At 42.8% G+C, this 25060-nt stretch overlaps 1 long non-coding RNA gene across 14 annotated transcripts in view; it reads right to left on the reverse strand.

Annotated features, from left to right (window-relative positions):
- LOC102155681 overlaps window positions 1–25060 on the reverse strand; it is a 158849-nt gene that overhangs the window by 16928 nt on the left and 116861 nt on the right. For 6 of the 14 annotated variants that reach the window (XR_005361423.1, XR_005361425.1, XR_005361420.1 and 3 more), the window contains 5 exons: window positions 20632–20800; window positions 15786–17859; window positions 14763–14890; window positions 2438–2599; window positions 668–1514 (listed from right to left, as the gene is read on the reverse strand). This is a non-coding gene — a long non-coding RNA (uncharacterized LOC102155681). Of the gene's footprint in view, window positions 1–667; window positions 1515–2437; window positions 2600–14762; window positions 14891–15785; window positions 17860–18270; window positions 18360–20631; window positions 20801–24120; window positions 24283–25060 lie in introns of all 14 variants that reach the window. The other 8 variants (XR_005361426.1, XR_005361421.1, XR_005361429.1 and 5 more) reach the window with 8 other exon arrangements.

Here is a 25060-nt window from a genome sequence, read left to right on the forward strand (position 1 = left end):
ACACAGGCCGAGGGAGAAGCAGGCTCCATGCAGGGAGCTGATGTGGGACTCGATCCCGGGATCCCGGGGTCACGCCCTGGACTGAAGGCAGGTGCTAAACCACTGAGTCCCCCAGGTTCCCCCAACACCAAAATTCTTCATGGGTATACAGACTAGAGGGGACACTTGCTCTTTAAAAACAAATAAAACACAAGCACATATCCCTGGTCCAGTTTTCTACCAAGGCGGCAGGAAAGAACAAGTGGAAAATACAAGAAACACCGTTTTACAGACTTCAAATTCCTCTGGGGTTTTTTTTTGTGTGTGTTTTTTCTCCCCCTCTCCTCATCTCTCCTGGAAAAAAAAAAAAAGCCTCTGTTGCTCTGTCAGTCCCTTCTTTTATGTGCTACAGAACACCTGGTGGCCAATTGCTAGGTGGAGGATAATTAGCCCCTCAATTATCACCAGTTTATTTTCACCTGTTCCACTAGCATTTCCCTAGAACTTGAAGCCTGTCTAATTAGTCTTTTCTGACCCATTCCCCACCATCAGACTCAAGAAATAGCCCTTTTACTAAGTAATTAACCCATGGTAGGCCAATCCTTCAGCTTTTGTTTCAACTCCTGTTGGAATCATTAGAATCAAATGAACAAAGAAACATCGTGGGACAGGGTAATAAAAAACTTACAAGTCCTGTCTTCCTTCTCCCTTCGCCAGCTTCTAAATCCAAATTATAGAAATCTTAAGCACAGTGACATTTAGTCAGACACATATGTGCTTGCTGTTGAATGTCTCGAAAGAGCAAAATAACGCCGCCAGAATCATCAAGTTCAGTTCTCTGAAATGCCAGAGGAAATATGGTGTTTATTTTATACCTAAAAGGTGAAAGAGATCAAAAAGAATCCAAATTTTAAAATGCAGGCCAAGATCTCAACTTGTAAAACCTTTTCAGGACGCTTTAATGGAGTCTAACAATTTCCTCTTTGCATTAGTTTGACCATCTTTGACCATTTTCCCCAAACCATTTATGCGCATACACGGAAATCCTTATTTTGTTTGATCGCACAAGTCGATGGCAAAGTCCAGCGACGATTTCCACGAACTTCAGGGACGTCTCATGTTCACTCATTCAGCCAACAAGTATTGTGGAGAGCGGCTTTATAGCATGAAGTCCCAGGGACACAAAGACAATGGAAGGTCTCTCCATTGGTGAAGTTGAAAGCCTACTGTATCTCTAAGTACCGTCGACTCAAACAAACAAAAACGAGGGTCTTGAAGCCACACACAAGTGCTTAAAACTTGACAGACAATATTCATTCTGCCATTTTCTATTCCTTCTTCCCAATAGTATTCCAAGGTCCTTTGAGGAACCATTTCTTTTATGCCACAGAGACCGGCTTAGGGCGCATGTCCAAATGTGAACCCGTGAGAGCCAAGCTCAGGACGTTTGTTCCACTGTTGCGGGTCTCTCTTCTTCACTGAAAATCAGAAGATGTGAGCTGACGCCGCCATCTTGTAACCATTTGGGAATAAAGCTAAAAGTAAAGAGCAAAGATATAAAATAAGGGAAAGGAACCCCTGGCAACATCATGTAGACCCTGTTGAAGTGACTTCCCAAGGTAGGCCTTATGCTGGTTTCGGTTTGTTTCTGTTTTTTTGGTTTTTGTCATATGAGTTGATAAGTATTCTCTGTACCTTCGACTACCGGGGTTTGGACTTCGGTAGTTGTATCCCTAAGTATTCTAATTGATACAGATGTCTCGCTAACATCACGAGTAACAGCTTAAAGTAGTTATGTTTTCTTTGAAGTAATTAAAGAAGGACCTAGGTCTTATCTGTTTATTGAACTTTTATCATCCAAAGAAGAAAATGTCTATTTTTCCATCCATAAATGTATTTTATACTTGCTTTTCACCTGTAAACATTCTGGTTTCTTTCTGGACTATAAATTTGCTGGTGTGAATCATGTCATCCTATACATGCGTTGCCAAGAAGCCGCATCCTTTATTCTTACAGCACACCACGTGCCCTGCGGTTTGTAACACAGCAGCTGTTACTCTCTCAAGTCGAATAATTTTACATTTACCTCTATGTCTTCCATTCGTTCCACAAACACTTACTGGACGGGACCTAGGTCACGGTTGTGGTAATCCAAAGATGAATAGGAAGTGTCACGGCTTTTGAAGGGTCTCCCAGGCTCCTCAGGAGAGCACACAGGGACACGCAGGGATGACAGTACTGAGTGGTGACAACCATAGTGGAGCTTTTTTTTTTCCCCCATTGTGGGGCTTTGCGCCTCTCAGGTGCTGCACCCACCACGGCACCACTCTTGCCATCACTTCTTACATCAACACACCAGCAAGTCCTATTGGCACTGTCCCCCAAACCTTCCCCAGATCTGACAATGTCTTGTAGCTTGGTTCTTAAAACCCTAGTCCAAGCAACCGTCACTACTCACCTGGACCTGCAACAGTCGGCTCCCAACTGGTTTCCCGGCCTCAGTGCTTATGACCTCACCATCCTCCTCTGGGCTCCAGACAACAGCCCAAATGATCTTCTCCAAGCACAAATCAGATCAATCCACTCTGCTGCTGGAAACACTCCAGTGTCTTTTGATGGCCTTTAGGAGGACAGAAAAAAACCCTGAAGACCTTACCACACCTGGCCAGGCCCCACAGGACCTGACTCCCACCCCCCTCTTCAGCATCGGTTCCTGCCACGCTCTCCATCGATCCGCCTTCACCCCAGAAATGCTAACCCTGACTTCCTGCCTCAGAAATGCCAGGCCCGCTCCCCTCTCAGGGCCTTTCTACCCGCTGCTCCTCAGCCTAGAATGGTTTTCTGTAAGCCTGGAAACCAGAGAAATAGCGAAGGAAGTTAAGGATGATACAATTTTTGGAAAATGAGGGGAACGGCTCAATGAATAAAATGTAGGCTATATGAGTTAATGGGACATTTGAAGGAAGTACAATAGCTCGAGGAATTACTTCAAATGTGTTTTCTGTAATATTCTGCAAACTGACCACCAGGCCACAGAGCGGAGCAGTGACAAATAGGGAGAAGTTAAATTCTAGGACTATTTTCAGTTGCTCTCTCTAGGCTGTGAGATTTGTGCTTATTGAATGTTATTATTAGTGACCTGGAAAGAAAACAATCCATATCATGGTAATGGAACTGTAAGTAACCCTAAATTGAGTTTTATTGTAAATATTAGTAAGGACCCAATTCTCAAGTCATACCGATCACCTCAAAAATCTAAACTGACCTCGAGGATTTGATTTGAACTCTTTTACAAATACAAATATTTGCATCAAATTCAGTTGAATCTAATCATTCATCACAAAGGAGAAAGCTGAAGAGCTAAAGGGACCTCTGGAAGATACCGAGCCGCAAATTAGACACCACTTGAGAATTCAAAAGAATTTTGTTTTGCTTGTTGTTTAAGTTTTCTGAATAGATGAGGCACTTATTGAGCGTCTACTATGTGCAAAGAACTCTATGTAGCAGTTCGTTTTCTCTTTCGTTTAACCTGTAACGTGTCTGTCGTCTCCATTTTCCAAGGGAGAGAATTGATGGAAGTGAAACCTACCAGTGGACCTACCTGTTCCCAAAGTTCTTTCTCATCATCAACATGTTTCTGCTGTAGACCCTAAGATACAAAGCACTGCACAGGCTCATCAGAAAAGACCATTGTACTTTGCTTAACACTTGGCGACACACCCCGGGAAAGCCAGTGGGAGCAAACAAAGGTGAGGAACCCTTAAAAAGGACTCCTCGATGAAAAATGAAACCAAAAGAATATGCAGCCCATAGCTAAGAAAGCAACAGTAGGAGAAAAAAAAAATTTTTAAATATCAACCAAGAAGAGAATATTTTATAAACTGAAATGAAATAAATTTTCACACCAAACAGCAAAGAAAAACACTACCTGCCAGTGAGCTTGTAAAGGACGCCTCCCATACACCGGGGCATTTAGAAGCAGACTGATGAACAACGGAATGAATGAATGAGTGAGTGAATGAAGGAGCGAATAAATTAACAAAGGTACGTTGCTGAAAACAATCTTGAGCTCGCAGAACCGGGGCTCCAAGGAAAAACTCAGCCATGAATTTAGGATCATCATCATTTTTTTTTTCTTTCCGTGCCAAGAATTCTGCGTTTCTCAAGTAATTCCGTGTTACCTTTCAACAAAGTAAATGAGGTTTTAATTGGCTCCCTTCCTTGAACTAGAAGACAGGCCCCGGGTATCGCCATCAGTAGGAACCACTTCACCAGGATTTTATGGGAACTGGGGCGTTACGTCTCTAGTATTTTCAGCCTTCACATCTTTAATTTTTGTCAGGCGGCACTGTAACAAGATCCCCGAAGTCGGTGTGCTACCAGAGGGGGGAAAAAAGCGAAATAAAGAAAGCATCCATATAAAGTAAACAAGTTAGAAAGGCTCATTTTTCATTTGTTAACTAGCCTCCACACGGCTGTTGGCTGTGACAACAAATGATTTAATGAGTCCAATTTAAAATAGTCTTGTCTGTATAAGATAGATGTCTTGGAAAATACTTTTTAAAATCTCACAGCTATGGCCAAGGCTGCCCCAGTACACCCCGAGAAAACCTGCCGGGCCGGCCCAGTCTCTTGCCTCGATTTCTCGGTGGGCCAGACACCAGCACCAGCGAGGGCCGGAGGCATCCCGATCGTCCCTGTGAGCGCTCCTACTAGGAACTGTTAACGACACGGTGCAGAAATACCAGCTTAAAAAAAAAAAAAAAAAACATAAAAATGTATCAGCTGTATGGAAAAGTGATCAGTGGCGAGGGCCTTTCTGAACTACCAGTTGGTCTTGTCTTGAGTCCCTTAAGTGGCCCATTAAGAGTGATGCTTTGCCAGGAAAGGACAGTGATGGGGAGAGCCAGGTGTGCAGCGCACGGGGACGGGGACGGGACCCGGCTGGGGGTGGGCACCCTCCAGGTGGCCGCAGGTGCTTTCACAGGGCTTGTGGATACTTAGGTGGAGGCCCCATTCCCCAAACCCACGAACGCACGTCTCCCTCCCCAGGGACATTCCTTGGCTTGCAAGAGTGGAGCAGGTAAGGAGCGCCAGAGCTGAGTTCGCACGATGCTTCCCCTCATGTAAAGAGCAATTGCATCTTTCTGATCCTCCTCTGACAACAGGTAAAACACATTATGGAGCTTCTGAGAGGGTCAGATGGATCCAATTTTGTTGAATGACCTGCCTCGGCTCAGAACTAAGTACCTTGTTTTGTTCTTAGAACATGAATAAGCCTAAATGTGATTAGTCTCAATGGGTAGCTCTATTTTTTTTTTTTTTTTTGGAATGTCTCGCGGAGGGTGATTATCCAGAATTAACCTTCAGAAATGAGATTGCCTAAAGTCACCTCCATAATAATATTCCAATTTGCTCAAAATGTTTTAAGGTTTCGAGAACAAGAGGCTTGAGCACCAGTGCTGAAGGATGTCTACTCTAAATAATAAGGCTAGAAGCCCAGAGAGCAGATGTGCTTCAGAGGCAGACTCACGAGAGAATTATTCAAGAAGTCAAAGAAATGAGAAAAAGCAATGTCAAAATATTTCCACGTTAAAAAAGTAATTAACATATACTGCATAAATTAAAGAAATGTAGACAAACAGACCTAGCCATAATACAAATACCTTTCCAAGCCAAGTTTTAGTTTAGATAAATATAGTTTCATGCAAGTAGAAAAATTTAGACCACTTCTCGAAGGCGCACGCGTGTGTGTCTGTCTTCCCTGACTTCTGTAGGGATCTCAAGGAAAGCAGCGGAGGAGGGAGTGGGAGAAACAAATGGTACCAGGAGGGTTGAGGAAATTACCAACTGTCTAGCCCGTGCGGGACGCCCGCCTCCCCAAGCTCTTGTTGTGGTCCACACCTCAGGCCAGCACTGGAGCAGGCTGTTCTTTGGGGTTTGTTTGTTTGTTTTTAAGATTTTATTCATTTATTCATGAGAGACACAGAGAGAGAGAGGCAGAGACACAGGCAGAGGGAGAAGCAGGCTCCATGCAGGGAGCCCGACGTGGGACTCGATCCTGGGTCTCCAGGATCACGCCCTGGGCCAAAAGCAGGTGCTCAACCGCTGAGCCACCCAGGGATCCCTGTTCTTTGTATAAACTAGTGGAAAACAAATTTTAAAATGTCAAATGCTGCATGCTATTTTCACACTCCATACTTGTTCCTTCAGTCTTGGATGATTAAAAAAAAAAAAAAAAAAAAAAGAGAGAGAGAGAAAGAAAAGGAACCGAATTTACTAAGAAGCCTTTGTGTGGGTAACTAATGACCTCTCCTCAATCTAACCATATACACAATGCGGCAGCCCCAAAACTTTTGGGGGGGGGTGTTTTTGAAATGGCAATGCAATCAGAGGTCTAACCTCGAATCATTTGCATTCATTTATTGTAGTGCAAATATATCATTAATAACTGATATTTGCTTCGTTGGAGTCTGGCATCGTTGGTAGTTGCGAGTGATATTATTTTGATCCTTGCTTTGTGTCCTGTAGCGTGCAACTTCCCTTCTGATCTCATTCTGCTGTTCTAGCTTCTCTTTGATTTCTTGTTTTATTTAATTTTATTCTTAAGTCATTTCATAGCATAAATCTCTTGTGAGGAATTTCTGTCTGTTCCTTGGGTTTTTGTTTCTTCAAAGCTGGGTTGAGTCGTTTGCATTGTAAATTTTAAAAAAAAAACAAGGTTTTTTTAATTTTTTTTTTTAGGTTGCTAAGATAGCTGTGCGAAGGCATTTTTTTCCCCATTTGTTCATCCTTGAGCAGTTGTATCCCAATTCTCTAATTTTATTTATTTTCATTTCTGTAGCATGAATATCTTCCTGATTCCTTCTCTCAATATCAGAAACCGGTTTGTTTTCTCTTCTAAGCCACCCATGTACTTTGCGGTGTTAGAGTGTTTATGTTCCCTGCACACTTTCTGTAATGTGAGGACCTCGCATGAAGAGCTCAGAGTTGCCATACGCTCATCTGCAGTCTCTTCTATAAGCCAAGGCTTCTGGTCTGCTTGAATTTGTTAAAGGCCCTACGCTATAGCTAAAATTCCTCTAATTATGGAAAATACGCTACTTCCCAAGGAATCGGACATCAGGTTGGTCCTTAAAATCAGTACTAGGATTGCTTCTCTCCAATATCTATCCCTTTGCTTTTTTTGTGAAGTCATAGAACTCCTGATCTTGAGATGTGCTCACTGCTCATCAGAATAAAGACTACATATTTGTATCTCCCTTACACTCGAGTGTAGTCACCAATTTCTGGTTGGTGGGATGCAAGTAAAGTGTAAAAGCTTTCAGGAACCTTCCACAAAAGGCAATATGCTTGTTCTTTTCTCCATCTCACTGCTTAGAATGTGAAAGTCACCTTCTACATGAGGTCCGAACGACAAAAGTGGATCACAAAGGGAGGAGAAGCCTCAAGTGGCCCCTAATACGCAGCATCATAACCCAAACTAAGGTCGCCTCCTGGGACATTTATGCGAGAAATAAATATGTGCATGTCTTAACTAGCTACTATTTTCAGTTCTCTGTCATTTGTAGCCTAATTTTTACCTAGAGAATACAACCTCTTTCAGAGAAAATCAGCACTTGGTCATTTCTATGGTTTCATACTGTCAACCAACCAGTTTGAGAAAGGAACACAGAAGTATGTGCTCCTAAGGTCCCTGTGATTGTTCACTATATGTATCAATTGGACTGGGCCATGGGTGCCCAGATACTTGGTCAAACATTATTTAGATAGTGTCCATGACGGTGTTTTGGATGAGATAAACATTTGAATCTGTAGGCTGAATAAAGCAGATTGCTCTCCCTAATGTAGGTGAGCCTCATCTAATCAGTTGAAGGCTTGAATGTAACAAAAAGGCTGACCTTCTTTTGAGTAGGAGGAAATGCCTTCCTGACTGTCTTCAAGCTGAAATGTCAGTTTTTTCCTGGCTTAAGATTCAAACTGAAACATTGGGTCTTTCTGGACTTCAAATCAGCTGGCACTTAGATCGTAAGCACACCATTGGCTCTTCTGAGTCTCCAGTTTGCCAACCACGTATCCTGGGACTTCTCAGCCTTCATAGTGCATGAGCCAATTCCACACACACACACATATGTATATATTTGTATATGTATGAGAACCCTGACTAATACAGTCCTTGAATACGTCTCCTCACTTCCAAAAAAAGGGAGGGTTCCAATGAATAGGTGGGTATGATCTCTAGGGAGTATCTGGCCATCAATAAACGTATCTTGGGACTTAGGAACAAAACTGATTACAGAAGCTGATGAGGTCACAGTTGAGCCAAGGCTCACAGTCAGACATGACTGTCATATGGAACTAGATGGCATCCTACACATTATTTGTATTCACTGATTTATATGGAGGTTGATCTACAACATAGTGAGAATAATTCAGATTTATATACACAGACATATTTTTTTTGGATTGGATTGGGAGAGGGAGAAAGTGAGGTTGCCAGATGGCACAGAAATATGTCAACCCCCCTGAGAAAGAATTCATACCGAGGGAAAAAGGAATCTAGAATGGCAATTTCATGAAAGGGTTTGAGGGTTACATGACAGTAAAGAGATAGTGAGGTGGCAAATGATAAAATTTCACCCCAATCTGGCTGCCCTGGTGGCCGTATATACTCCATGGAGATAAAGAATCATGAATGTGAAGAGAAAGCGGATCTCTCCCTAAATAGCTTAACATTTCAAGACCCAAACAACCTCTGCTAACCTTGTATGTGAATATTTTGTGCCTGTAGGAGACTGCCAAATTTTATAGTGCCATAAAGATTCAGAAGCTTCAGAACTAGGATGAATCAGCAGAAGCCTTAGTGACTTTAGTAGAAGCAAAAATGAAATGGTGTAATAGACACACTAATATACAGAATTAGGGAAAAAAAAAAAAAAACAACTCTTCTGGATTTCCCAAAATATTTGTGGGATGGTGGAACTTTGAAAGGTACCAAAATTCCTACATGAGCTTAGAAATGAAGGGCCTGGGTATCGATAAAATTGACCTCATTCATGCCCATGGACTGGTAAGATCTTGGAACTTCTGGGTGATGATGGGCTTCTTGCAGACCTCCCACAGTGGTGTCCTAGACACAAAGCCTGTAAATAAATAACCTGTTTGTTGTTCTAATCTGGATGAAACAACTTTTTCTTTAGGAGAAGAGTATGGAGGACTAAGGTCCAAGGGGCATTTGTACTTCATGGTTCAGTCTAGTTGATTATACTCTTGTAAATAAAATTGTCGTTAAAATGGAGCACATTTTCAGGATTCTGGGATTCCTGTCATGTCGAGCTATATCTCAAGGCTTTTCAGAAACTGAAGTAAAAGTAAAAGCTTTTGAGAAAACTCTTCTCTTGTTTCTCATCTGAGTCCACTGCCTTCTGCCTGCCATTGGCAATATCCTCGTTAACCTTGCTCTGTAATACTATGGCCTATGATAGTAGAAAATGAGGGGCATGTGAGTTTCTCGAAGGAAAGATGCACAATGGTGTTATATTCACTTCCTGCTTTGGTATTTAAGTCCAAAAGGGCCTAATTTGTTTCAGTCTTTCTGAAACTGGTCATTCAGTAAATACTTCTTTGGACATTTTTTGGACATTTATGTACGTAGCACGAGGCTAGCTTCTGGGAACTCCATCGTAAGCTAAACAGACTCAGTCCCCATTTGTATGGAGCATACAAATTGGTGAAAATATACATAGGAACAGGTCCACAGACAACTACAATACAATGTGCAGGAGCCATATCATGTTATGCTGTGATAGATCATATTATATTGTATTATATTATATAGAACAGAATGATATAGTACAGTTTTTAAAATCATGTATCCTGAAGCCATTGTTTCAAACTTCAGCTTATGCTATTTGCTTATTATTTTCTTAGTTTGCTGTATGAATAGATAAGCGTAAAACATTCATTAGGTGCTAAATAATTCTTAGCCACCATCATTGGCTCTGTACTTTCTCTGATATTGCCTGTTTTATACTGCCATTATACATATGTTGTCTGTTCCATACACTGTTGCAATTATTATTGTTGTTGTGGCTGTTGTTGTTTATAATGGTGACCACCACCGCCCTGAAATCTCCTCTAGTGGCACACGTTAATTTTTGTGGGATTTTCTTTTAAGCTTCTTTTTACAGTTCTAGGGCAAGAGATTCTCAGAAAATGTTACTCACAGGAAATCCATTGCCTGGTAATCTGAAGAGGCAAAATGTTGTTGTTAATCTATTCCTTCTAAAAATTAGTTGTAATCATTATCCATCCAGCAGACAGTCCCTTCTCTCCTGGTTTTCCTACCAGGGGCGCCCGCAGGCCCTCAGAGAGGTTCAGTGGCAGATTCTTTGTGACTCTTGGTAAGTTCAGCGGTAGTATTGCCAGAAGGGTAACTGTCATTAGTGTCTCATCAAACTTGATGGGCATTACCCGATCTTTGAACTTGTGTGTCTACAAAATCAACAAACTGAAATGACTCAGTTAATGACTCACCAGAGCTGTCCCTAACAATAATATATTCTCTACATAACACTAAGATCTTGCTTTTTGTATTTCCTTAGTTTAAAATAAAATTAATGTTCTTATTTCAACCTCTGCTGGCGCATATCCCTGATGTGGAAAATTCAACCAAGAAAAAATGATAGCGTTGTCTCTCTCTCTCGCACTGTTTGGCAGTTTTAGTATTCCCAAACAGAAATCCTGGTGGGAAAAGAAACTGCCTTGCTGTATCTATAATTTATCAACATGGAAACATTGTGGTTCTAATCATAAAACTTGAGAGGTCAGTCTTATCTCCACAATTGTGCTCTGAAGAATTTCTAATAGGAGGGAAGGTGTTTCCTAAGAATAAACTTATAATTACTCAAAGCTGGTGAGAGGAGAAGGGATGCAGATATGGAACATTCTATGAAGATAAACGTAAAATCTGTAGCATTGGGGAGGGTGATTATAGGGCATGAGCAGAAGAAAGAGTAGAGAGGGAGATAGCAACCCCAAAATGTCTACCGAAGAGCAGCAAACAGTGAGGAGGGGGAGGCTGAGGGCTGTCTTGAAGCTACAGTTGTATAGCAGGGATAGCAGGGTCATGCCTTCACCTGAGTGGATTTAATGGGGGGTAGTGTTGGAGATGCCTTCAGGAGAACATGGGAGGGCTCAGCCTCATAAATCCCTTTTGAAATCAGCACTAGGGAGGAGTGGAAAAGGTGAGGAAAGTAAAAACATGATCTAGACCAGGGTGTGTTCAACATTAAGTAGCTACGATGGAGCAGATGATAAAGTCAACACATACAGCCCACGGCCATTGCAGAGACTGGATTACTCTGCCTTGGGGAGCAGGCTGTTACCTCTAAAGTGAGGAAATGCTAAATCTAATTAGAAGGCTTGGCATTTGCTCCACCCTCTTTTCTCATGATGTGCTTATTCTTAGACCATGCTCTTTAAGAACATTCACAGAAAAACAACAGTTCAGTCAATATTTCCTGAGCATGTCTACACGTCGCCACATCACAGATGCCCCATTCATGCGAAACTGTTGTCACAGTACCTGGCTTAGTGGTTGGCCTATTGTATACCCATATCTTCCTCCCTAGGTTGCAGCCTTTACCAAAGCCCATTTCTATCTCAGTTATCATTAGTAATAATAACTGTTAGCTACTATCAGCTCATCACTTATTTTCTGCCAGGCACTATGCATTTAACCTTCTTAACCACCTATGAAGTACTTATTCTTTCACTTATGCATACAGTTCTATTTCTGGAGCACCTAATTGGGTCGAGTACTGTGCCAGCCACTAGAACTAGATGAGCAAACCACACACACTCTGGGCCAGCTTGATGAAGCTGATTTTCTAGTAGAGGAAATCAGCTATAAACAAGCAAACAATGAGACCCAAAAAAATGTTAATATGGTAATTATAACAAATAATGTATCCATTTTGATAAATAAGGTCAGAGAGAATGACTAGATGATGAGGGAGATGGGAAGCAGAGGGCTACTTTAGATAAGGTGGGCAGTAAAGGCTTCCGGGAAGAGGTGAATTTGAATAAACATTGGAATGTGCCTGTCATATGACAGTACAAAGGACGCAAGTGGAGAAAGGTGCTTGGCTTGCTTGAAAAACAGAAAATAGACCACTCTGAAGGAAGCACATGAGAGGTTAGAATGAGTTTGTGTGGGTAGAGGGGAGTCAGATCATGTAGGTCTGGGCTCTAAAAATTTGAATTTAATTCCATGAACAAAGGAAAGCACTGGCATGCTTATCTCCATTTACTCAAGTGACAGTTGAAGAAACTCAGGCTTAGTGATGGCAATTTAACTGGTTTAGAGTCCCCCACCTCATAAGCAATGGAGCTGGGATGTGCACGCCGATCAGTCTGATGCCAGACGTTAGTTCCTGGTTTTTATCCTGGATAGAGTGCTCCCTACACTGTGCATTAGCCAACACCACCACCACCACCACCACCGCCACCACCAGAATCATCATTGTCATCATTAGTTTACAGATGAGGGCTTTAGATTCTCAGGAACCTGCCTGAAGTCATAGCCAGTAAGTGGAAGGGGTTAGCATTTAAGCCCAGGATCTCTAATTCCAGAGGAGTTTGAGGTAGGGCGTGCAAACCCAGCACCTGTACAGTTTCTAGCGGATGGCAGGCATTCAGCAAGTACTTCCTGAGAAATGAAGAAATCAGGAAGTATACAACACCATACTCAGCTCCAAGGAGAACTGAAACCTTTGATAGAGACCCTATCTTTAAAATGCTTAAAAACTGGGATAAAGTAGGGATTACAGGTTAGTTAAATGTACAGATAACCACACCAGAAGGCAAAATTCTTGCTTGCTTGCTTCTTTCCTTCCTTCTTTTTAAGCAAATGTTTATTGGCTTCCTGCTATGTCTCTGACCCTCCCAAGCCCCAAAAGAACAAAGAATTATTGAAAGCGCAACACAGTAACTTAAAAGTAGGATATCTTGCCCATCACTTGTCTTGGTGAATCAAAAAGACTTCACGGAAAGGCCCCGAAAAAGGAGTACACTTTTAACAGATGAAAATGTGGGGACATTCGTTACACAGACCATTGTCTGATAAACTTCAACTGAACTTTGAACAAGGAGTTAAAGAATAGAGAGTTCAGGGAACTGCTAAGTTCTATATTTTCAAGTCTTTGAAGTGAAGAGGAGCGTTTAGTGATGGGTACCCATTCTCAAGATCCCTTCTATTGTTTTATATTCGTTCCATGGGAGAAGGAAAGATGCTGTCTCTTTTCACTGCTGAATAAGACAGCCTCTGGATCAGCACCTTTCACACGGAGGTACTCCGTAAGGTGTGTTGAATACATGAGTGAATGTGTTTCTGTGGATTTCTGTCACAAAACTCACATCTGCTTATTAGGAATGATATTTTAAACCTCTTACCCAGTGACTTGCACGGAGACAGTCTTGCACCCACGAGAGGCGTTTTGAAAACTGTGGAAATGCTTCTGGTTAGCATGAAGCATAGGAGACAGCAATGGTGTATAATATGTAGAGGCCAACAGTGCGGAGGGCGGTCTCGTATGACGGAACACTGACCCACGCCGCACAGGACTTCTGAATGTCACATCAAATAGTCACGGAGGTAAAACACCCACTTACAATTATCTGAAGTCATACCTAATCCCATCTTACAAATAAACTCAAATAAGGTGTACGCAGTTTGTTATAACCTGAGGGAGCTTGGAAATAAATCCTTCTGCGGTTAAGCATCTGATAAGAACCCAACCTTGCCGAATCCTTGATTACAGCCTTAGGAGACACCTAACCAGAGGCTCCACTGTGCCGTGCGCACATTCCTGACCCACAGAAACTAAGTGACAATAAATATGTGCTGCTGGAAGCCATGAACTTTGTGGTAATCTGTTAAGCAGCAATAGAAAACTAATACAGCCAGGGTAAGTGATTTGCCCCAATTTGTATAACTAGTAAGTGATGAGTATAAAAAAAAAAAAATCAAACGCAGTTCTGTGTCCAATGCCAGTGCTTTTTCAATTATCAGACACTTTAAGATTGGGAGAAGAGAGGTGAAGATGGCTTGTGTTGAATAGCCTCAAGGAACTAAGAGAGGCGACAATATGCCCAAAGCAGGACAGAACATACCATTCTGGTGCCCAGGCAAGTGGTCTAGCTGGGAGATACAGATTTATAAAAAGCTATATGTTTTTGGTGTGTAGCCAGGAGCATGAATGAAATCACCTCCAGAGAGTAGTAAAATCATGCAGAGCACGGATGAATATTTAAGGGGTGCACAGAAGTGAAATTAGAGAAGGAAGAGGAATATTTACAGGGTTCAGAGGGAACCTATAAGAACAATACCTTGGAAGTCAAAGGTGGCATTTCTAAAAACAAGAAGTCAGGGTTCAATGGCACAGAAGCAGCAGAGGGGTCGGTCAGAAGAGGGCCCCGGAAAGGGTCGAAAAAGTAAATATTAAATAGTAAATATCTAACTATGAAGAAGCCCTTTGGTAAAACAGGACAACGGAAGGCATGTGATCTACAGGGTGGTTCTGGAAACCTTCAGACATCTGCGGTCAGCACCCGGGACAAGACTGGGTTTAGAAACGTTCAGCTGCATCACACGCCGTAGGATGAACCTAGATCCACTCAGCTCAATTTAGCTCCACAAACATTGACCGAGTATCTCTAGTCACATAGACTAAGCGAGGATGGTTGTGAAGATTCACTTAACGACACTTCATTCCACTCACATTTTTCCAGCTCAGGGACAATATGGAGGCACTTTATCACATCTTCTGCTGAGTTCAAGACAAGATGTGTGTACACGTTTCCCTGATCCATGGCTCTGCGGGCCGTCTCCCATGTGGATTTCAGAAGCCTGCAAAAGTTTTCACATGTGAAATACAAATTATGTCTCATAGCTGAGTACAGCCACACCACAAGGAACTTAGGAGATTAGCTCAGCAGCATTTTCTTTTTTTTGAATTTATTTATTCATGAGACACACACACACACACACACACACACACACACACAGAGGCAGAGACACAGGCAGAGGGAGAAGCAGGCTCCACGCAGGGAGCCCGACGTGGGACTCGATCCAGGGTCTCCAGGATCACGCCCTGGGCCGAAGGCAGTGCTAAACCGCTGAGCCACCCGGGCTGCCCATCAGCAGCATTTTCTTTTTTTTTTTTTTTTTTTTTTTTTATATTTTATTTATTATTTATTTATTTAAGTCACAGACAGAGAGAGAGAGAGAGGCAGAGACACAGGCAGAGAGAGAAGCAGGCTCCATGCACCAGGAGCCCGATGTGGGATTCGATCCCGGGTCTCCAGGATCGCGCCCTGGGCCAAAGGCAGGCGCCAAACCGCTGCGCCACCCAGGGATCCCCAGCAGCATTTTCTTAATTCCATGGGAGCCCCTATTTTTCCCTCCTCTCAGATATGTGCCCTGGTTTCTAAAAACTCCGAAGGAAACTTTTTTAACAGCAATGTAAGTTTTATAATAAACCATAGCTGTGTTATTGCTGCTTACGTTTTTTTATTTTTCAACCTGATTAACAAAATTGCAATTTTCCAGACTTCTCTGGTATGAGCCTGGAGCAATGTATAAACCAACGGGTTTTTAAAACTTTATTTTTTATTTTTTAGAAATTTTGCCTGGGGGCCGAGAACCTACTAACCTGAAAGTAATGGTCACTGATAAAGAACAGAGTGTTAGACAAAATACGATACGCAGAATCACTGCATGGTTACAAATAGCATTAGCTCACCCTTCAGTAGAACAAGTGTCCAGGGAGCCTGGAGTGCCACGTCTGGGTAACACGGTCACAAAATCTAAGAAAAATTTCAGGCACATTCATTCCTGGAAACAGATGCCTTACACACAAACTTACTGGTAGTTATAATCGTATTTATTCCGACTACACGTGTTTCCGTTAAAAGGAAATAGATACAACATGGAAGCGGAATTTAATACCAAGGCAGTCCGAATGTGAAAGTGGGAAGTTTCTAAGATTTTTTAAAAATACTTAGAAAGTGTCTACCAAATAGACACCAAATCAAAATTTCATTTGCGAAGTTTTGTTCATTGATGAGCTTCAAGCATCTAGAACCGCATCTGGCAAATAAGAGTCCAACGAGTTTAACAACAGAAATGGGGGCAGCATCTCATGAGGACGGGGAGCCTTGAGAGGAGCACAGGCCCCTGGGGAGAGTCTTCCACAGGAGCCCGTCGGGGGAGCGCAGGCCGCTGGGGAGAGTGTTCCACAGGAGGGTGTCCCAGGAGCGCAGGCAGCCGGGGAGAGTCTTCCACAGGAGCCCGTCGGGGGAGCGCAGGCCGCTGGGGAGAGTGTTCCACAGGAGGGTGTCCCAGGAGCGCAGGCAGCCGGGGAGAGTGTTCCACAGGAGCGCGTCAAGGGGCTCCTGCCGGCAGGGAGTGTCTTCTATGGGAGCCCATTGGACTAGCACAGGCCACCAGGGAGAGTCTCCACAGGAGCCCATCAAAGGAGCTCCCTCTGCCGGGGAGAGTCTTCCACAGGAGCCCGGTGGGGGAGCACAGGCCACTGGGGAGAGTGTTCCACCCTGTCAAAGGAGCTCCCTCCGCCAGGGAGAGTCTTCCATGAGAGCCCGTCGGAGGAGCACAGGCCGCTGGGGAGAGTCTCCACAGCTGCCCATCGGGGAGTGCAGGGCGGTGGGGAGAGTGTTCCACAGGAGCCCGGTGGGGGAGCACAGGCCGCCGGGGAGAGTGTTCCACAGGAGCCCAGCAGAGGAGCGCCCACCGCCAGGGAGTCTTCCACGTGAACACACTGGGCAGGTGTCAGTCTTCCGCCTTCTCACTCTTTGCCAGAAGAGGCTGTCCTTAGAAAGGGCGGGTGCAGGTGGCACCTGCCAGGTGACACCTCTGAACAGTCAACCCCGAGGTTGGCACGTCATTGTGTCTCAATCATTTGAGTTGTCATTTTGTCATGGTCGTCGGTGGGAGTGGCTTGAGGGCAGGCTGGGGAAGGCCAGGTTCCTCGAGGCAGGGCAGCGCGAAGCCTGACCCAGGCTGTGCCCGGGAGGGAGAGCTTCACCCGTCGGGCAGCTGTAAGAGGATGCCATGGCCTGGGTGTCTCGCCGGCTGCCGGCGTGTTCCCTGCGGTCCTCAAGCAGGGAGTCCAGGACCAGGCTGCCAGCGGGTCAGGTATCTGGGGGAGCCCCTTACCTGTTTGCAGCCGGCGGCCTTCCCACCAGAGCCTCTCCTGGCCCAGAGCACAGGGAGCAAGCGCTCGCCCGGCCCTCCTGGTGGGGGCACCAGTCCCTGCAGAGGGCCCGGCCTCCTGACTCGGTTACCCCCAGAGGCCCGCCTGGAAAGCCTGGTAGCTCCGGGGCCGGGGCTCGGGGCAGCCGGAGCCTAGCTCCTAAAGGTCCCAGGGAAGCTTCCAGATGGGGACTGGTGGCCAGGCTCCTGCAGCACCGCAGGGGTGGAGGAGAGGCCGGGTCTCCCCTGCTGAAGGCCCAGGAGTGCAGTGGCCAGGAAGACCTCGGGAAGGGCGGCCTTACTCTCCCTCGCCCCGTGTTCGCCCCCACGGGTGCAGAGGCCTCACGGGCACGGCCATCAGTGTCCTTCACCTGAGTGTGAGGCGACGGATTCCGTGCAGGCGGGATGTCTGCACGAGGCCCTGTCTTCCCCGAATCTTCTCTTAGTTCGTGTTCCTCCGGGAGCTCCGCCCTCCTGCATTCTCACCGCGTGCAGGCCTGGTGCTGGCAGGTACTGTCCGTCCTCCACTCACGTCGGTGCATGCTGAGCTCCTCGGTGTCCTCGGTCCTCGGGGCGGGCCAGCGAGGGACAGAGCGTGTCCGGGTCTGCGGGAGGAAACGACCACGCGGCTCGTCCCCGTTTGCACGGCCTCAGGTAGGCCCCCAGGCCCAGCCTGCCCCCACACCGGGCTGCCGGCCCGAGGGGTTGCTGCACCCACTCAGGGGCACCCAGGTGGGGGGCCCGGGGCACCCCCGCCCGCTCCTTTGCTTTCTGCCCCAGCATACAAGCAAGGCCACAGACGGTTGGCCGTGCTCTGGCATAGACCCCACACAGCTGGGGGAGCCCTCTTTAAGCAAACTAACACAAAATTACAGGTGCATCATGAAGTAGGAAAGTCAAGGTGTGATCTCTATTCTAAACAAGAAATCACGACAAATTAACAAATTTAAAAAACTGGCAAATACCACAAAGCCCATAATAATTAACACACATAATTGATCACCTGCCTGACATACCTCATAGAGATGGATTTCATTTATGTTCTTTGGCTGTGATTTTTTTTATCACTTCTTTGTACAACGAAAAATTTAAAATATTGTATCCTCTAGAGAGAAGAGGGAGATAATTCAGTCTTTCCTCTAGCATGACCGATTGCATTGCTTTTAATGCTAGAAAAACTTGTTTCAGCTTCATCTATGAAAAAGAAACTTCTGAAAACTGTCAGTGAAAGTGGTCACGTTATGTAACTTTTTATGATTATTGTATAATTTGGAAATATTTTATCTAATTCATTTTCCATATGAGCTGTAGAATTTCAAAGCATTTCCACCTTTCTTTGAATCCACAGATCATTCTCCAGTTTCCTGTTGATGTAATGAAGTCTCATAAATGAGCTGTTATTTTCAGGTTTGCCAGGATTTCATCTCAAATGTCTCTCCCAGTGTGTTCACATAATTTATCCTTCTTCATTAATTGGATATCAAAGGATCAAAGAATTTATTCAGTATTTTTCCTTGAACTTTCTCTCTTCCTCTTATTGAATGTTGGCGTCACCCAATGAATTTTTGTTACTACTATTGGCTCCTCAATGTTGGAATAATTTCTTTTAATGCCATCACTCAATTCCACTGCATCTGAGTCAGCTTCTATTACTCTGCATTCATATTTTCTCCCCAATCTTTTTTTTAATGAATTACTTAATTTTTTTACAGATTTTTTTTTTTATTTATTCCTGAGAGACACAGATAGAGAGGCAGAGAGACACAGGCAGAGGGAGAAGCAGACTCTCTGCGGGCAGCCCGATGTGGGACTCGATCCCAGGACCCCGGGGTCATGCCCTCGGCCTAAGGCCGAAGCTCAAGCACTGAGCCACCCAGGCGCCCCTTCCCTCAATCCTTAAAGAAAACTTAAAGATGATAGAATGACATTTTTTTTATATACTTACACATCAGGAGGCTGTACTTCCCCACTTGTTTTATTGAGACATTTCAAAATCTCTTCAGAAGAGCAGGTAAAATGACATAGTTAAATTCATTTGCTTTCTCTACAAACTTTTTATGTATTCCAACTCTTAGAAAAAGAACACTTTAGGTCCTTAAACTATGCTTGAGTCTATCACACGAGGCTCAAGCAACTTTGCAACAGATCGATCTTTTTGTACATTGAGTTTTTTTTTTTAATGAAAATATAAGTTGCATGTGCATTTAAGTACCCCATTGTTTAAAATACTCCAGGAGATGAACCTGAAAAGGAAACATAGCTGTTGCGAAATACTAGAGTAGTCAACGGCCTCAGGTACTGTCACGGCAGCTTTTTCTCTGACAAGATTAAAGAAATGAGTTGGCATGGCACATATTCTGCTTGCTTATTAAAGTATTTAAAGAACGTTTGCAGCCCTTTGTCCCCACCTTTCATAACAGCTGCATTGTCATACAATTGATCGCTAGTGTTTTTCAGCAGTTGGTTACCATTTTCCAGAACTTGCTTCTTTTTTTTTTTTTTTTTAATTTAAAGTCACAATATCTATGTAGGTGGTTTTCAGTGGGCAAAAAAGTGCACAAACACTCATCAAGTTTGTTGTTGTCGCTGTTAAATCAGTAGGACCTAATAAATACTACTTAATCAGTGTTTTGTACCCAGTTGAGAAGCTAGAAGAAGGAATTAATATTTGGTGTCCCTTTTTTCAATTTTGTTTACTACTTCAGTTTTTACACACTCTCCCATTACTACAGTTAATTCTTAAACTGTTTCAGATATGTCACACTTACTTTTTTTTTCTTTCACCTGAACATTTCCCAACTGTTCATGGATGAAATTTAGCAATTTGAAGGAAGCCAATCTTAATTGTGAACTCTGAACAGCAAAAGTCTTTCACTTAAAAACTTAATAATCCTAATTACTTTTGTTAAGCTCTTTAAAATAACACTGAATGTTCTCTCCTTCTTACTTGTTATTCAAGACGTTAGTATAGAGGCATTTGTAATTGATTTACTTTTTTGTAACTCAAGTACGTAAATATAGATTTCTTGTGCTCTGTGGAGTCTTTGCGACTTTCAAGGGTTCTCAATATATACATCTGGTCTGGAAACTCGTCTGTTGTAATGACTGTCTTGATAAAATTGGCTTAAACAAAACAACAGATACCACCTTGTAGTCTTGGAACAGACAAGCCAGGATCTACAACGGTTTGGTAATTTTATCTCATTTTCAGAATATTTGTTTGAGTCATATTCTTTCTATTCCATCGTCTGTGTGATTCTCTGTAGTTATTGGAAGCAATCTCAAAGAAAAAACACCACCCCAATTTTTTGTTAAGCAGCGTTAGGAGAAATTCCCTCTCAGGGCAACAGACCATAAGGAAAGATCACACTACTTACTGAATCTCAGTGACTGCATCAATATAAAGCTGTGGCTGACCTCTGTGACCGTAACACTCAGATTTACGCCTGTCTTCTAACTCACCCCCTTTTCTGAGGTCACCGATGTAAGTCTCCACCCCTTTCTACCATCTGTAAAAGGGGCAATCGTCCTTCTCCTGTACAGAATCTGTAAAGGAAGAATCAAAAAGGAGACGTTAGTCTATAGGTCTCACAAAACACTGCAATGCTGTGCAGACTCCCTAAGAAGCAAGATCTTCTCTGCCATCTAACCACTCAAAGCAGGAGGAATGTCTGTTGGAACAAAACTACACATATCCCAAGGAAAAGTATTCATTCTCAGCAATAGTACTGAATGTTTTCTGAATCCTTAGAGAAGTCTGCCTATCTTCCATCGAATTATGCAAATTACATCATTAGGTAGAGCTGAGCATATTCCTCTTAATAGCTTTCTCTCACTTAAAAAAAAAATGCTTTGTGATCACAGTTCTAATAGGGACGATGTGAAATTTTTAGCCATGGGGCCCTCACTTTCCGAGAAAGGAGGAGCTATCATTTTATTTAATCCTCACAACAACTATTCAAAGCAGATGCAATTTTTACTCTTACCTTTCGTTTGCGAACACTAAGGCTTAAAGAAGAAATATAATTTCACATGGCCACGCGGCTTCTAAGTGGCAGAGCGAGGAATCAAATTCAGAACTATCGAACTTTAAGTCTATACTCTGATGCAATGATGTAGGGGAGACACCTGGCACTAGCTCACAAAAGCCAATTATTAAATTTTTAGGACTTTTTCGAGTGGGTTGTTAAAGATAACCATTAGTAAAAATCAAATCATATCAACTGACCATTAACTCGATTATTTGAAAACAAAGGTGATAAGTAGTCAAAACACAATACTTCCTCATTATTTAACTGTACTTTACTATTACCAATGCTCTTGGGTTTATGTATCTCTTTCTATATTTGCATGGTGGAAACCGGATGTAATGGTGGGCCACTGCACATCTTGTTCCACGTCCATGGTCAAGGATGTCATGTACATGACTTGAAAATGACCATTATAAAAATAGTTACATCATGAAAGTAACACCCCCTCCCCACCAGGGCTGGTTTTTAATTACACTACATTACACTATTTCTCTTAACAGTTAAACTATCTTACCCTTAAAACAGTGATCATTTCTCTTTATCAAAGACACAATGCACATGTCAGAGAATTGCTCTCATCAGGGCCATGTACTCCTGCACCCTTTGGTCTAGGATGCCACATAGCCTCAGATATCATATCACATGTTACGCACTAGGGTAAGTACGTAAATGTTCTACTTTCTACAGTAATAGAAGAAGAACAAAGTCCATTCTCCTCAGAGTTCTGGGTGCCCAACACATTAGATATATCACTTACTTAACAATATTGTGAAGGGACAGACTGTTGTCCCTCTTAAATGAACTTTCTGAGCAAGGGAGGAAGTTAAGATTTAGAAAACAAAATAAAAAATACAAAAGATAGAACTTCTTGTTTAGACCACAGTGAAAGAGACATCTTGAAGGATTTTACATCAACTCTGCCTGCTGAAAATTCAGATATTAAGAACATCTGAAGAATGTTAAGAATTCAAATATTAAGATATTAAGAACCCTGCTAGTTGGGGCTGAAAGAGCCTCTGCTTCCTCTCTGCCCATTGGTTATTATTTTGATTCTAGTCACAAGAGGAGGAAGAGCCAAAATCTTTATTCTCAATTCCCTCTTGAACTTAAAACGATTTATTTTGCATAAAATCACGTGCTGATGTATGCCCAGTGAAATAAAAATGAATTATCCTCCTCTATTAATGCTACGCGGTACTGTTGTTCAACAATATTTATGAAATTATTACGCACGTTCAGATCTTGGCATATTTGAAGCACTGCAACAGCCAAGTATTTAGTAATATATTCTAAGTTTTCCTCTAAATCCCGAGTTTTCAGAAACCATAGGTAAATAAGAAACACAAAAATAATATAAAATTAGAAAATTGCTTCATTAAGAATGAATCTTTGACACAGTTCCTTACTCTCCACTAAGGAGCAGCTATAAAGCATGGAATAACAACCCTGAAACCGAGAGTTTAGCTAAGGCTGTTTTTTAAATTGGCCTCTCTGGATGACAGGTCCAATTCTAAAATTTCATAGAACCATAAAATTAGGAATACTGTCAAGAGGAATCATTTAGTTTACCTCATTAGGCAAGAATACATCCATACCAGCATCTCCCAAAGTTCCACAAGATGGTAACAGATATTACATGAAAAAAAGGATTAGCCAAATAAGCTTGAGAAAGGCTGGGTTTAAAAAAAAAAAAAAAAATTCTCTAGGTTCTGGAAACTACTGTCTCCCCTTAACCCGTCAGGTCTTAGGAAGGTAAACCTGCTGTAGCTTGCCACAGGGTATTGTGTTACCTTCATTGATGCTCCTAAACCTCTCCAAACCTTCATAAATGTCATTAAACTCTTCTAACATCACCCAGTTAAGTGTATTAACTCTTTCCTGCTGGGCTCCTGACTGATAAATACCACTTCTGCCATTTCCTCACTGGGAATCCTGGAACCACGCTCTCTACTATTTTGGCTTAAAATCATCCCAGGCCATGAAAGTGAGGCTCTTCACACTGACAGGATCATTTAAAAGCTAAGCAAAACCTCAAGGCCTCAACCTTCCAGGAGGATAAACCAGCACCTTGGTGACCACTGTCAGCGGGGGGCCCTCACCAACAGGAACAAAAAGAACTTTTATCAGCTGCTCAGTCCAGGCAATGTGTGCCATTCATTGGAATGGAGACTGGGTCATATCCAGAAATAGCCCCCAGTTCCTGGCATTCCCCAGAAAATAGTCGCAGAAAGTTCTGGCTTGAACAGAGTTTACCGTTCTCTTGATGCCGGCATCACACTAGGTCACAGAGTCCCCTTTTCTCTCCTTTCCTATTGCATTCCCTTCCTTATCTAGTCTAAAGATAGGAAAATAATGCAACTGTCCAAATGTTTTCTGTTTTGAACTTAAAACCAAAACCTGCTTCTTGGATTCTTACTTTCACCATTTCAGGACAGACGGGGAAGCTCCCAAAATATCAGAGAAGAAACGCGATAAAGCATAAAGCGGGTGGAAACCCATCAGTATATTCCCAAGTGCATTTTCTTGCACATAAATTTTGATAAGTTCTAGTTCAGAATGGTGGAGCCAGTACTTATACTTCTCCTTTCCTCCCAAAGTCCTCTTAAAGTAATGCCATAAAACGACAAAAGGGATAAATGTATAAAGGCAATGCGAATATAACGGCCAGCTAAAGATTTTAACACGCATTTGCAAAACCAAAGGCAGGTAAAATCAAATCCATAGAGAAGTCCTAACTGAGGGATCCAGAACTCAGGATTCCTCTACGGAGGAGAAGCTTGCAGTAGAGGCAGGGACGCTTCTCCTGACAGATGAAATGCAAGCTCTGGTCCCCACCTGCCTTGGTGTAATCTTCTCTCTGACCCTTACAAGCTGCGTGATGTTCACTTTTCACACCTCGGTTTCTCACTTCCAAGATGGGGACAGTATTTCAGCTCTCAATACACCTAAGGATCCTATGAGGTTTCGATGAGTTAAAACATATAAAATCCCATGTACCTGTCACATAGAAAATATCATAAATTATCATTTTACTCCAACTGTCTTAAAACAGGTCTGTAAACACTTTCTATAAAAGACCAGACAGTAAATATTTTAGATTTTTGCAGGCCAAACATGATCCGGGTCGCACATTCTTGTGTGTGTATGTGTGTGTGTGACTCTCTAAGAACATAAAAACCGTGTTTACCTTACGAGCTGTACCAAAACAGGCTGCAGGCCAAATCTGGCCTACTGTCTGCAGTTTGCTAGTCCCCGTTTTAAATCATTCTTTCGCCTTCTTTTGTAGGAAGGAACATCCACCCCCTTTTCTATTAAAAAAACATCAGCCGTACATTGAGATTCAGAAAAGCACCTATTATAAAATGAATGAAAAGATAAAAGACAAATTATTTCCCCAAGATTTGCAGATGTACAGAAAACTAGTGCATTCCAGTCTCCTCCTTATCTCAACTGGGCCCTGTTGGAGAGTATCATCTTTTCTGAATACAGTTATGTCCGTGAGAATAAATTATTTATCCTCTCTAGATGACTTAGGTCAACATGACAGTCCAGGGTGGTTAGGAATCACGCATCATCCTGGAAATGAACTTACAGATGTCAGTTTCCCAGACGCTTCCATCTAAACTGAAATTTTCCTACTTAAACTGAAGAGGAGGGGTTATCCGATGGATAGTGCTGACCTAGAAGGATAGTATATTATGGAAGGAAATTTATAAACGGATTGAGATGGTAAAATATCAGGAATTCTAGTACAAGGAATATGGGAGAAGGATGA

The sequence above is a fragment of the Canis lupus genome, chromosome 6 (assembly GCF_011100685.1).
Source record: "Canis lupus familiaris isolate Mischka breed German Shepherd chromosome 6, alternate assembly UU_Cfam_GSD_1.0, whole genome shotgun sequence".
NCBI classification, from domain to species: Eukaryota; Metazoa; Chordata; class Mammalia; order Carnivora; family Canidae; genus Canis; species Canis lupus.